Source organism: Ranitomeya imitator, chromosome 1 (assembly GCF_032444005.1).
Source record: "Ranitomeya imitator isolate aRanImi1 chromosome 1, aRanImi1.pri, whole genome shotgun sequence".
NCBI lineage: Eukaryota > Metazoa > Chordata > Amphibia > Anura > Dendrobatidae > Ranitomeya > Ranitomeya imitator.
In genome coordinates this window covers 1,241,404,421-1,241,419,890 of record NC_091282.1, presented here as the reverse complement: position 1 = coordinate 1,241,419,890, position 15,470 = coordinate 1,241,404,421, and the positions used below count along the sequence as shown (strand labels likewise).

The window sequence follows — 15,470 nt, the reverse complement described above, 5'->3', positions numbered from 1 at the left end:
GATTAGGGTTATGGTTAGGGTTGACATTAGGGTTGTTTTGGGGTAAGGGTTGTGATTATCGTTAGGGTTGTGATTAGGATTATGGATCGGGTTGGGATTAGGGTTAGGGGTGTGTTGGGGTTAGGGTTGGAGATAGAATTGGGGGGTTTCCACTGTTTAGGTACATCAGGGGGTATCCAAACACGATAGCCAATTTTGCGCTCAAAAAGTCGAATGGCGCTCCCTCCCTTCTGAGCTCTGCTGTGCGCCCAAACATTGGGTTACCCCCACATATGGGGCATCAGCATACTCGGGATAAATTGGAAAACAACTTGTGAAAATTAAAACTTGGGGGCTACAAAATCTATTTTGTGGAAAAAAAAAATATTTTTTATTTTCATGAGTCTGCATTCTAAACTTCTGTGAAGCACTTGGGCGTTCAAAGTTCTCACCACACATCTAGATAAGTTCCACATGGGGTCTAGTTTCCAAAATGGTGTCACTTGTTGAGGGTTTCTACTGATTAGGCACATCAGGGGCTCTTCAAACGCAACATGGCGTCCGATCTCAATTCCAGCCAATTCTACATTGAAAAAGTAAAACGGCACTCCTTCTCTTCGAAGCTTTGCGGTGCGCCCAAACAGTGGTTTACCCCCACATATTGGGTATCGACGTACTCAGGAGAAATTGCACAACATCTTTTGTGGTCTAATTTCTTCTGTTACCCTTGTGAAAATAAAAATTTTGGGACAAAAAGATAATTTTTGTAGAAAAAATGCGATTTTTTATTTTCACGGTTCTACGTTATAAATTTCTGTGAAGCACATGGGGGTTCAAAGTGCTCACCACACATCTAGATAAGTTCCTTAAGGGGTCTAGTTTCCAAAATGGTGTCACTTTTGGGGGGTTTCCACTGTTTATGCACATCAGGGGCTCTCCAAACGCGACATGGCGTCTAATCTCAATTCCAGCCAATTCTACATTGAAAAAGTAAAACGGCACCCCTTCTCTTCCAAGCTCTGCGGTGCGCCCAAACAGTGGTTTACCCTCACATATGGGGTATCGACGTATTCAGGAGAAATTGCACAACAACTTTTGTGGTCTAATTTCTCCTGTTACCTTTGTGAAAATTAGAATTTATGGGCGAAAAATTATTTTTGTGTAAACAAATGCGATTTTTTATTTTCACGGCTCTACGTTATAAACTTCTGTGAAGCACATGGGGGTTCAAAGTGCTCACCACACATCTAGATAAGTTCCTTAAGGGGTCTAGTTTCCAAAATGGTGTCACTTGTGGGGGGTTTCCACTGTTTAGGCACATCAGGGGCTCTCCAAACGCGACATGGCGTCCGATCTTAATTCCAGCCAATTCTGCATTGAAAAAGTTAAACGGCGCTCCTTCACTTCCAAGTTCTGCTGTGCGCCCAAAAAGTGGTTTACCCCCCCATATGGAGTATTGGCGTGTTCAGGAGAATTTGCATAACAAAATTTATGGTTAAATTTCTGTTTTTACACAGGTGAAAATAAAAAAAAATGGTTCTGAATTAAAATGTTTGCAAAAAAAAGTTAAATGTTCATTTTTTCCTTCCATATTGTTTCAGTTCCTGTGAAGCATGTAAAGGGTTAATAAACTTCTTGAATGTGGTTTTGAGCACCTTGAGGGGTGTAGTTTTTAGAATGGTGTCACACTTCATTATTTTCTATCATATAGACCCCTCAAAATGACTTCAAATGTGATGTGGTCCCTAAAAAAATGGTGTTGTAAAAATGAGAAATTGCTGGTTAAATTTTAACCCTTATAACTCCCTAACAAAAAAAAATTTTGTTTCCAAAATTGTGCTCATGTAAAGTAGACATGTGGGAAATGTTATTTATTAACTATTTTTCGTGACATATCTCTCTGATTTAAGGGCTTAAAAATACAAAGTTTGAAATTGAAAAAAATTTTCGCCATATTTCTGTTTTTTCCATAAATAATTGCAAGCAATATCGAAGAAATGTTACCACTATCATGATGTACAATATGTCACGAAAAAACGATCTCAGAATCAGCGGGATCCGTTGAAGCGTTCCAGAGTTATAACCTCATAAAGTGACAGTGGTCAGAATTGTAAAAATTGGCTCGGTCATTAAGTACCAAATTGGCTCTGTCACTAAGGGGTTAAAAGCGCCATGGAATAAATGGCGCTGCAATAATAAATAATAATACAAAATATATAGATTCTTGAGGATTTTATCCAAATAGGGAATGACCAATTGTTTATGAGTTTGTACAAGGAAATTCCGAACTATACTCAGGTAATTACAGCAGCCTCTGCAATTGTCCAAGCAGGATTGCAATAATAAGAATGAATGCAGTCATGGTTAAAGAAAACGATCAAAGTTTTAGACATGGTGAGGTGACCAATTACCTGGCTGCAGCCACACTGTATCTCTAATATAGAACACATTCACTTAGTGAATTAGGGGAAAGGAAGCATATTCCAACCTTTGTAGGGAAGATCTCATCTGCTCATCAGAGGGTGGGGCGCTCTTGAAGACTAACAGTTCGGATAAGTAGCACAGTTGCGCTGCTGGTTCGAACGGTTTGCTCTCACAAGCTGAAGGCAGCTTCCGAGCTTTAAAGCAAAGACCTTTTAAGTGAGTGCTTCTTCCGTAGAAAAAACGGTTGCCTCAGATAGACTGTAGAGGTGTCTGTTAACCTTGGCATCAAACACTAAACATTAAAATGCAAAAGTTCTCCTTTCTTGAGAAAGGAGAAGATTTTTAATAAGAGGTAAATTACAAAGTTGATGCTTTTTTACAAGCACTGTGGAATTGTACCCATTGTTCGACTTAAAATTATAAAATCATAGAATGTTAGAGTTGGAAGGGACCTCCGGGGTCATCTTGTCCAACCCCCGGCTCAATGCAGGAGTAACTAAACCATCTTGGACAGATGTCTGTCCAGCCTCTGTTTAAAAACTTCCACTGAAGGAGACAATCCTTTTAAAGGGTAAAACTTAAAGAGGTTGTCCACTGCTAGGACATTCCCTTCTCATTCCTCAAATTTTTCCCAGCTAAAATTAAGACATCTATACACACCTCCCATACCAGCGCCGTTCCAGCGGTGTTGGTGCGGTGCCCCAGGGTCCTGGTCGTCGCAGTGGTATTGCTTTCCTCTTGGGGAGAGTGATGCTACGTTTGGAGGCAAAGAAGGATAACTGCATCCAGGTATCACAAACATGCAACACATTTACACTCCAGGCCACCAGGGGGAGCTCCTGATCCTATTTATTAGGTCACTCCCCACATATATATAACTGGTAGTCTGTTGGGAAAGTTAGTCAGTTCCAGACAGGAGTTAGTTCCTGACAGAGCTCCAGACAGGAGTTCTGTAGGAGTTAGTTCCAGACAGTAGTCTGAGGAGGACAGAAGGTTAAAGGAGCAGTGCATGCCCTCAGAGCTGCAGCTCCCAGAAAGAGACATTGAAAGGTAGAATTGTATTGCAGCGGGCATGAAGGAAGTCGAAGCAAAGGATAGGATACCAGAAGGGGACCAGCCCTGCTCAGGCTGCCTCCTTCTGAGGCGCAAAATCCCGGTAGCCGGAACACCGAGGGAGTAAGGACCTCTATGCTTATTTCAGAGACCGGCAGGACAGCTAATTGCAGGTTACCTGTCTGTACCTACACCCAGGAGGCACGGTGACACCTATAGAGCTGGGTTATCTAAGAGACCCTATAAACAGGCTCAAGTCACCAGTCATACAAGTTTTGTCCTATCCTATATAGGGGACAGATAGAGCAAAACATCACATTTGTGAGACCCTTATGTGAAGCCATAGGCAGTAAGGGACTACAGCACCGCAGCGCAAGGGAAGGCAACTGATTTCCACCTGGACAAGGGAACTCTGGACTTGCCTCCAAACCGGCCGGACTCTGCCTGTCCTGTGATCTGGTGCCCTGGACTGTGGATGCTGAAGTCTTCAGTAAAGGTAAAGAGACTGCAACCTTGTGTCCTCAATCTTCACTGCGCCATTCACCATACTACCATCTACACACTGGGAGGCCCTGGGGAAATACTTCACCTGTGGGAAGGTATACCATCTAGCTGCCATAACATCACTCCAGCGGACCCCTTAAAGCAGCATCGGTCACCATGACCGAATACCACAAGTGGCATCACGAACATAAACTTTATCCCTTTAAAGACCTTTCCCTTTTATATGGATTTCCCAGGGCCACGGACCGGGTCAGCCACCTTGACATCCCCCTGTAAACCAAAGGACCCGGTACCGAGTCACGGCCCTTGGGGGCGATCCATTGGCACTCGTGTTTCCAGGAATTGTGTGAGTTGTTACGTCACACAAACCCTGCTTAAAAACAGAATCGGCTCCGGCTACTCTCTGACTTCCTTTTGATGTTAGATATGCCAGAATTTGGAGACTGTGAAGCTGGCGCTGATTGGGCTCAGGCCTAATGTGACATAACAACCTCATATGAGCCCCGGGAACACATGTGCGGATACAACTAGACCGGCACCGGCATTGCAGATGAGTATAGGGACAAATGTGGGGAATGAGAAAGGGTTGTCCAAGTAGTGGACAACCAAATTTAGCAAAGGTGATATACAAGAGTGTCTAAGAGCATTGTGAAGATTTCTCCATTTTGAGGTATGTTCTACTCTCTAATCTTCCTCTTTACCATCATTGTTTAACACTAGTGTTGAGCGATACCGTCCGATACTTGAAAGTATCGGTATCGGATAGTATCGGCCGATACCCGAAAAATATCGGATATCGCCGATACCGATATCCGATACCAATACAAGTCAATGGGACATCAAGTATCGGAAGGTATTCTCATGGTTCCCAGGGTCTGAAGGAGAGGAAACTCTCCTTCAGGCCCTGGGATCCATAGGGATGTGTAAAATAAAGAATTAAAATAAAAAATATTGATATATTTACCTCTCCGGCGGCCCCTGAACTCAGCGCGGGTAACCGGCAGGCTTCTTTGTTCAAAATCAGCGCTTTTAGGACCTGAGAATCACGTCCCGGCTTCTGATTGGTCGCGGGCCGCCCATGTGACCGCCACGCGACCAATCACAAGCCGTGACGTCTTTCGGAGGTCCTTAACGCGCTCATTTTTTAAAAATGAGCGCGGTAATGACTTTCAAAGACGTAGCGGCTTGTGATTGGTCGTGGCCATGCGACCAATCACAAGCCGCGACGTCACCGCAAGCTATTAACGCGCTCATTTTTAAAAATGAGCGCGTTAATGACTTTCAAAGACGTAGCGGCTTGTGATTGGTCGCGTGGCCGCGACCAATCACAAGCCGCGACGTCACCGCAAGCTATTAACGCGCTCATTTTTAAAAATGAGCGCGTTAATGACTTTCAAAGACGTAGCGGCTTGTGATTGGTCGCGGCCACGCGACCAATCACAAGCCGCGACGTCACCGCAAGCTATTAACGCGCTCATTTTTAAAAATGAGCGCGTTAATGACTTTCAAAGACGTAGCGGCTTGTGATTGGTCGCGTGGCCGTGACCAATCACAAGCCGCTACGTCTTTGAAAGTCATTAACGCGCTCATTTTCAAAAATGAGCGCGTTAATAGCTTGCGGTGACGTCGCGGCTTGTGATTGGTCGCGTGGCGGTCACATGGGCGGCCCGCGACCAATCAGAAGCCGGGACGTGATTCTCAGGTCCTAAAAGCGCTGATTTTGAACAACGAAGCCTGCCGGTTACCCGCGCTGAGTCCAGGGGCCGCCGGAGAGGTAAATATATCAATATTTTTTATTTTAATTCTTTATTTTACACATCTCTATGTATCCGATACCGATACCCGATACCACAAAAGTATCGGATCTCGGTATCGGAATTCCGATACCGCAAGTATCGGCCGATACCCGATACTTGCGGTATCGGAATGCTCAACACTATTTAACACCAATTAATACTTATTTTCCCCTTTGACTTGTTTATTAGAAAGGATTACAATAAGCACGGCTGAAGCTGAAGATCTAGATAATTTGTTAGGATGCATCGTAGAAGCATTTGGCATTAAATAGCTTATGTTTAACACCGGTACAAAGCGCCTCAGGACCTCAGATAGCTTTTATTGCTTTATATTATAGCTAACGACAGACACTGTAATTAGCCTGCTTACGATAAAAGACAGGACAGCATCACCGAATTACTTGGGAGTGTGGGAAACTTCAATAGCCAGACATTAAGCTGCCTGTGTAAACTGCCTTTGTATAAATAAAAATAAGATGCTCATTTGTAGAGAAGACTTTGATATCATTTTGCCGGAGAACAGTAGGAACGTTTAGCAGCGCAGTGGAAACTTCATAAGATACAAAAGCAGATCCCACTTAGTAGGGTAACTCTAGATGAACGCGCTTAAAAGTAGCAGTAAATCATTATTCCCAGGAAGTAGCTAGGTGGCATATTGATAATTGATCAGTGACCCCCGGATTACATTAATCAAATGAGACCCTGGCATTGACAATATGCTTGTGTCTACAGAATTAATAGATGCGGCTTCATAAAACAAGCAAGTGTGAGACTTATAATAAAATGGGTCATCCGATGATAAGCCTTCTTTTGAACATGAAACTAGCTCACTGATCACCTGATTGGCACAGGTCCAGTTTCTCTAACCCCCGAGAGACCAGCTTCTATCAAATCAGCCATAGCGAGGACAACTGAAGCAACCACGATAACCCACCCTCTGTAACATAGGAATGTCCATTTTGAAACCACCACTTTAAAGAAAACATGACCAGAACTTTTTCACTTCTTTGTTACTTCCTGATGAAGCGACAAGCGAAACACCCGTCAGAATGCATTGAAGGAGAACATAAAGAAGCTTTTCAGCTCTGCATTTCCTCACTTAGGTTTATGCATTTCATGTATGTCCAGCAAGACCGTTCGGCAATGTTTACAGATAGTTATGGACTTTTGGTGGGCTTCAATTTACACGTTTGGTCTCTTAACAAAACTGCTGGTCTGCATTTATTTATTCAGTTTAATCTGTCTCGCAGTTACCTACCTCGATATTTATACATATAAATATAAAGATTACTAGATGGTGGCCCGATTCTAACGCATCGGGTATTCTAGAATATGTATGTATGTATATAGCAGCCACATAGTATATAGCACAGGCCACGTAGTACATAGGAGTCATGTAGTATATAACAGACAAATACTACATGGCCTGTGCTATATACTTTGTGGCTGCTATACGCATACATATTGTAGAATACCCGATGCGTTAATACAGGCCACGCAATATATAACAGTGGCCACGCAGTATATAACACAGCCATGTACTATATAACACAGCCCATGCAGTATATAGCAGCCACGCAGTATATAACATAGGCGACGTAGTATATAACACAGGACACGCAGTATATAACACTGGCCATGTACTATGTAACACAGCCCACGCAGTATATAGCAGCTATGCAGTATATAACATAGGCGATGTAGTATATAACACAGGCCACGCAGTATATGACACTGGCCACGTAATATAAAGCACAGCCCACGCAGTATATAGCAGCCACATAGTATATAGCACAGCCCACACAGTATAGAGCAGCCACGTAGTATATAACACAGCCAACGCAGTATATATCAGCCACGTAGTATATAACACTGCCCACACAGTACATAACAGTGGCCACGTAATATATAGCACAGCCCACGCAGTACATAATACATAATACGTGAGACCGCTAAGTCTTCTGGGTAATTTCACAATGCATCGCTGTGAATGGAAGATGGCGGCAGGCGCGAGCGCATCGTCGAACGACGGAGGGTGAGAATAGCAGGTTTTTTGTTTTTTTATTATTTTTAACATTAGATCTTTTTACTATTGATGCCGCATAGGCAGCATCAATAGTAAAAAGTTGGGAAAACACAGGGTTAATAGCAGCGGTTACGGAGTGCGTTACCCATGGCATATCGCGGTCCGTTACCGCCGGCATTAACCCTGTGTGAGCGATGCTGGAGGGGAGTATGCGGGCGCCGGGCACTGACTGCAGGGAGGAAGGAGCGGCCATTTTCCCGCTGGACTGTGCCCGTCACTGATTGGTCGTGGCTGTTTTGCCGCTACCAATCAGCTACTTGGATTTCCATGACAGACAGAGGCCGCGACCAATGAATATCCGTGACAGAAAGAAAGACAGACAGACAGACGGAAGTGACCCTTAGACAATTATATAGTAGATTATTTTTATTATTATTATACATTCATTATCCTCTTCTGGCTGAATCTCACAGTGTTTATTAGACGTGTTTTACATGTTGGATTCTTCTTGTTTCCCCCACCTACTTCAATCATGTTTTTGTGCATGTTGTTTTTAATACCTTGTCATTTTTTTGATGGTGGTTTTGTTTTATATTTGGGTACTTCATTCTTAAGATGAGTTATTCATTCTGCACAGAGCAATCTTGAGAAAATGATGGCTTTGTTTTTTACCCTTCATTAAAAACGTAGGACATTATTGTTAAAGTAGTTGAAAAAAAAAAACTAAAATAACTGATTACAAAAATTGTAGGAGAGAGACCCCTTTTAAGGATTTTCATCTACTATTCAGGGTGGAACGCAACTGCAAAGAGTGCGATTCACTCTGGACAATCCCAATATGCCTACAGTATATATTACAAGGTTAATGAATTTCAGCGGCAATGTGTCATGCTCCATTTGTCCTGTGGGAGTGCTGAAGAGCAACTGAACTCTCAATGTCCGGAACAATCACTGCTCACAACCGATCCCTGGGGATTTCAGCAATTGGAAACCATTGCAACCAAAACGTGTTGCCAGAAATAAACAATATTTTTAAATGAAGCAATCGGGAAGAACCAGTTAGAGAGGAGCAGTACCTGCGGCGATCAGTAGATCACCAAAATGGTTATACATTACAAAGAGGTTGGATAGTAAGATTGTTCTTTATTCCCATGCCACATATAACCAGTGGCTTAAGCAAAAATTGCCAATTGCATGTTGGACCAGTACTAATCATTTTTCTAAACCACTCAGCCCCTGTAGAATCAACAGAGGAGCAACCATGTACGAATTGACAGCTGACAGTAGCAGGCATGCTCTATGGTCATAACCACTAACAACACATTATGATTTAGGCCATTGTTAAAAAAATTCAAGCACCTAATTTTGTAAAATGTTAAAAAGGGATTGCAGAAATAGATTAAAACAAGCAAGTAGTAGCAGGATTCCTAAACAAAGGGCCCAGTTCATCAATGCTTTCATGCCAGAATACCGGGGTAAAAGCTCTGAAAAATCACAAAATTGAGGTGGAAGTCAGATTTCAAGACATTTACTGTTTTCAATCCAGGTTCTCCAGCTCTGCCAAAATGAATGGAGCTGGGGTGAGCCAAGGGTGCGAGAGGGGCAGGATGCTTAAGATTATCTAATTTAGAATAACTTTGCAAGAAATCTTACTCCAGTACCTGACTAGAGTAAGATCTCTGGTGTTTCGTATGGAGGCGCATGCCACATACCAGAGGTGCCAGATTCATGAAAAAGTGTGCATCTCTTAATGTATCAGGAGTGTCTGGCTCCATCACTCCCACTTATCAAGACTGGCAAGAAACAACGTTGGTCTTGATGAATTAGAGAAAAAGTGGGGCTGACAGCACTCGCACAGAGGGGCGCTCGTTCTTTGGTCCAGGGAACCAACCTGGATATACGAATAGTCCAAAGAGAAAAGATGAACAGCGTTCCAATCGGGTGTAGTAGTATCAAAACGAAATCTTTATTAATCCATGTAGAAGCAACGTTTCGACCAGTATCCTGGTCTTTGTCAAGCATACAAATGAGTGCAATGTGGCGGCTTAAATGGTGTGGATACCACGCAGGGCACCAATCACCAAACAGCCACTAATTACATATACAAACATAACAAATAACATCAATCAGACCACACCAAATGCATTAAAATGGATGCAAACAATGTCCGCAGTGTATAAGTAAAGAAAAACACAACACAAAACATAAATCATATAGCAATACTGCAATGTTTATATTCCGTCCAACCATTTAGGTTCCGGCATACTCATAACCATGGATACAAAGTTCCAATGAAAAGGTCATATCAGCGATCCTCATAACCAATCCAAATCCTTCCTGTGAGTGGCGCCAGTATCCAACCAGCCTATCCAGCCCCTTCATGTTCTTGATAGAGACCTAAATAGCAAATCAGGCAACCACTTACAAAATGTAACAGAGCCGCATCATCATCCAGCGCCAACCCCCCGGCGGGTCACATGACCGCAAGACACTCAGGGACACCATGGCGTGTAAGGCCGCGCGTCATGGCAACAGTCGACCCCCCCTCTCTCATCGTTTTGATACTACTACACCCGATTGGAGCGCTGTTCATCTTTTCTCTTTGGACTATTCGTATATCCAGGTTGGTTCCCTGGACCAAGGAACGAGCGCCCCTCTGTGCGAGTGCTGTCAGCCCCACTTTTTCTCTACTACATGGACTGAACCTGGAAACAGGAACACATGGGCTACTTGCACAGTGAACAAGTCTGTATGATCATGTTCACACACCACCAAGAAACCTGAAGACACAAAAGAGAATGGTAAAACCAAAAACACTCAGTTTGAAAAAATGTTGCAGTAATCCGCAAGTGCTAGTAAAAGATGTAAAAAACAGGGTATTTGGTTGATACGTTTTTTGCAAAAAATGTATACTAAGCTGCTCTACCAATCTTCACGGTATACCCTTATCAGAGCAGTCCTAACTAATGTATGCAATCCCTATCTGATGTATTTAAAAACCTGATCATCTGTATATAACCTGTGTGAACAGAAAAAATCCATGTGTGCATACAGGGTAGAACAGCTTTTGTGCAGATAGCCCAAGAGGAGTGGGCAGCTTAGTATACATTTTTTGCAAAAAACGTATCAACCAAATACCCTGTTTTTTACATCTTTTACTAGCACTTGCGGATTACTGCAACATTTTTTCAAACTGAGTGTTTTTGGTTTTACTATTCTCTTTTGTGTCTTCAGGTTTCTTGGTGGTGTGTGAACATGATCATACAGACTTGTTCACTGTGCAAGTAGCCCATGTGTTCCTGTTTCCATATTTGTTCTCTTGTGTCTACAAGACTGGGGAGTTCCACCACTCCTCTTGGGCTATCTGCACAAAAGCTGTTCTACCCTGTATGCACACATGGATTTTTCCTCTCTGAACCCTGTTCACACAGGTTATATACAGATGATCAGGTTTTTAAATACATCAGATAGGGATTGCATACATTAGTTAGGACTGCTCTGATATGGGTATACCGTGAAGATTGGTAGAGCAGCTTAGTATACATTTTTTGCAAAAAACGTATCAACCAAATACCCTGTTTTTTACATCTTTTACTAGCACTTGCGGATTACTGCAACATTTTTTCAAACTGAGTGTTTTTGGTTTTACTATTCTCTTTTGTGTCTTCATGGACTGAACCTGGACTGATGTGCACCCCTACCATAAATATGGACGTGAATACTAATCTAGAGGTGGGTGGCCTAGATAATGCCATGATTTTTTTGTATACCGATGATGATGCCAGACGGATACTTTCTGGCTCTAGTGCGGACATGTCTTTTTTGAGTAAACCCATGGCGGATATGCTTAAGAAGAAGTGGGAGAATGACAAGAGGAGATACATTTCCCTGGAACTCCATGTGGTGACTCTGATGGAGTATTTCAGAGCGAGGAGGATTCCACGTGGGTTACGGCCTACCCTGTTGCCAGATAATGAACAATTTTGCTCTAAGTTTGAATCAATTACCAATAAGTTTGCATTTGACATCATGTTATTGAATATTGAATTTTTAAAAAAGGAAATGGAGGTGCTGAAGAAAGGTACTATGGAACTGGAGGAACAACTTAAGTCACAGCTGACAGCACAGGATTGGGGTTCCTTACAGAGTAAAGCCGAGGTGAACTTGGTGAAATTTCGATCAGATATTGAATCCACTAAACGTGTTAAGTGGTTCCGTGACATGGAGGACTACAAGGCTGGCCGGGTTTTCTCATGGCACATAGGACGTAATCATCTCCACTATAATGGTAGGGGTAAACCCGGGTTGCCAAAGAAACGTAGGAAGCCACAGATGAGGAAACACTCAAATTTTGGCTTTACCTCTGCTGAATCTGACTCTACAGAGGATTCCAATATGGAGGGTGCTAGGCGATTGCATTTTTTAGAGAGAGAAAAAATGGACAAAGCAGATCCAGGAGGAGGGGCCGAAGAGGAGGCCGGAAGCATAGAAAATCGGAGTATGCACAGAGAACAACGTCCAACGAGGAAGAACACGATGAAAATGAGGAACATGAAGGACAGTTAATGGACAGTAGGAGCTTGGTGGTAAATATTTCTTCTGTTACACTGTCAGAGACTGAACTTAAAGTATTGTCGAAAGGTCTGTCATTTTGCCCGTCCAGTAACCCTGATTGGTTTTCACTAGAGATTGATTTACATGCCTTCTTCAGGAGAATAAGATTATCATCATTTTTTGCGGACAAACGCAATGATGCATCCTCTAGTATGTGTAGACCTTTACAGGGTTTTGCTTTACGTGAGTTGGGGTTGTACACTAAAAGTGATTTCCAGCCACCCAATAGGGATCACTTTGTAGAATCTTATGTTGAACTGGTACAGAGAGATATTAATAAATTGAAAAAGACATTTAAACCTCCGGGCAGTCAAAATATGACACTAACTGACAGGAAGGTACTCAGGGCCTTGGCAGACAATACCTTATTGACCATCAAACAGGCCGATAAGGGTGGGGCGGTTGTCGTTATGGACAGTGTAAAATACAAAGCAGAAATTTTGCGGCAATTGGGGGACTGATGTGTCTATGAAAAACTATCCAGTAATCCTACTAATCGGTTCCAGAAGGAATTACAACTTGTGGTCAGTGACTCCCTGGCCATGGGACTCATTGACCACAAGTTGTCTGAATATTTGATCGTTGATGCACCGGTAATTCCGGTATTATATGTACTACCGAAAATTCATAAGGACCTGCTAAACCCCCCCGGCAGACCCATTGTGTCGGGGAGGGGTTCTCTATTTAACAAGACGGCAATCTTTTTGGATAAAGTATTACGTACCTATGCCACATCTGCCAAATCCTATATACGTGACACAAACGATTTTCTTAAAAAACTTGAAGACATTACTGTGTCTGAGACTACCCTACTTGCATCATTCGACGTTGTATCATTGTACAGGTCGATTGAGCATGACAAGGGTCTTGATGCGGACTCTTGTGCGCTATCGGGCTCTGACGTGGCCCCGGAGAGTGCACGACTTGTCCTCACACTGTTGGAGCTCATCCTCAGGAGGAATTATTTCCTCTTTGGGGATGAGTTCTTTTTACAGTTGAGGGGTACCGCCCTGGGGTCCAATGTGGCCCCCACTTATGCCAACATTTACATGGCGGTATTCGAGGACAGGTTCGTGTACTGTTCCAACCTTTGGCGCCACGTCAGAGCCTGGTGGCGCTACATTGATGATATTTTTTTGATTTGGGACGGTAGCATAACAGAGCTGAATGAGTTCCATGAGTATCTTAATGGGATTTATGTGGAGTTACAGTTTACCTTGACATCTTCCTCCTCTCAGCTCCAGTTTTTGGATACCCTTGTATACAAGGAAGGAGATAAACTGAAGACAGACATCTTTGTGAAAGAGACGGATAGAAATGGCCTGTTGCTATTTGATAGTAACCACCCTCGGAGAATGGTTAACTCCTTACCGTGGAGCCAACTCTTGAGGGTGCGGAGAATAGTGTCCGATGACACTGTGGTTGACCGGAGGCTTGATGAGATGTGTCTCAAGTTCTCTAGCAGGGGTTATCCTAAGAAGGAGCTACGTAGATTTAGCTGTAAGGCTCGGAGTTTAACACGGGATTCAATTTGTAAACCAGGCTCCCCTAAAGTCCTGGGAAACGTATCCCCTTTGTATCTACCTATACTTCAGCTAGCTGTCACATTGATAAAATTTTGAGGAAACACTGGTTGGGGTTACAGCGCGGTTTACCATCAATACCGGGGTTTAACAACTATCCAATAATGTCGTATAGGAGGGGACGCAATTTGGGTGATAGTCTAGTGAGATCTGATATTGGGTCATCTAAGAGCTCCTCTATTCAGACAACTCTTAGCACACCCAGACTTGGAAATTTTCCATGCCTGGGCTGTGCGAGTTGCAACAATATGCTAAAAGGGGAGTTTTTTCATCACCCTCATACGGGTAAGAAAATTTATCTGAAGGAACAGTACACTTGCTCTTCTAGCTTCGTTGTTTACATGATTACGTGTCCGTGCGGGTTGGCTTATGTGGGGGAGACCACAATGGAGGTACGGGCACGAATCAGTAAACATAAGAGCACGATACGTACGGGTCTTACAGATTTGCCGATCCCCAGACATTTTTTGGACAATAAACACTCTGTCAATCAGTTACGCTTTAGGGTAATAGATAGTGTCCCAGCTTTGAGGAGAGGAGGGGATAGGCTATTATTGTTTAGAAAAAAGGAAATGAGGTGGATTTACTCATTGGGGACCTTACAACCTGGGGGTTTGAATTTAGATTTTAATTTACAGGTTTGTATTCCTAAATAATTTCTCTCCCCTAGGCTATGGCATCTTCATCGGTATTTTGTTTTTAATGTGTTTAATTTGTTTTTAACGGGGCAGCACGGTGGCGCAGTGGTTAGCACTGCAGCCTTGCAGCGCTGGAGTCATGGGTTCTAATCCCACCCAGGACAACATCTGCAAAGAGTTTATATGTTCTCTCCGTGTTTGCGTGGGTTTCCTCCGGGTACTCCGGTTTCCTCCCACATTCCAAAGACATACTGATAGGGAATTTAGATTGTGAGCCCCAATGGGGACAGTGATGATAATGTGTGCAACCTGTAAAGCGCTGCGGAATATGTTAGCGCTATATAAAAATAAAGATTTATTTATTTATTTAATGTGTCTATTTTAATATTTTTTAATTATATGTAGGATTAAATAACAATGTTTGCTGTTTTTTTCGTCCTCGGTTACTCTAACTGTGAAAAACATATATATCTATGGTGGTTATTTTTGTGTATTACACCTGAGCTGCATTTTCCATAAATAGTTAATAGTCCATGCATGCCCTCTGAGTTTCCATGGCAAATTTTGTTAGCCAGGGTTGCTCAGACACATGGGTGTGTTGGGTGCTTGCGCACTGGCATCCAGGGACTTTGCCTTCTCTGTGACGTCGCGGCTGGGACGTCCTGGTGGCAGCGCGCCTGCGTCTCTTCTGTGTGGGAGGAGCCGGGGAGGTGTGACGCTTGCGGCGCCGCTGGATCTGCTTGCATCGCGATCTGCGATGTTGCGGTCTCCGGCGGTTCTGCGCCTGCGCACATCCGTGGTTTCCCTCTCGCAGGGGTGACGGATGGTTGCGCCACAGCGGGGTGGTTCCTAT

General features: G+C 43.2%; 1 protein-coding gene across 2 annotated transcripts in view; it reads right to left on the bottom strand.

Annotated features, from left to right (window-relative positions):
- Positions 1-15,470, bottom strand: part of CTNNA2 (catenin alpha 2) — a 1,798,423-nt gene that overhangs the window by 1,570,058 nt on the left and 212,895 nt on the right. The gene's annotated exons all lie outside the window — the stretch shown is intronic.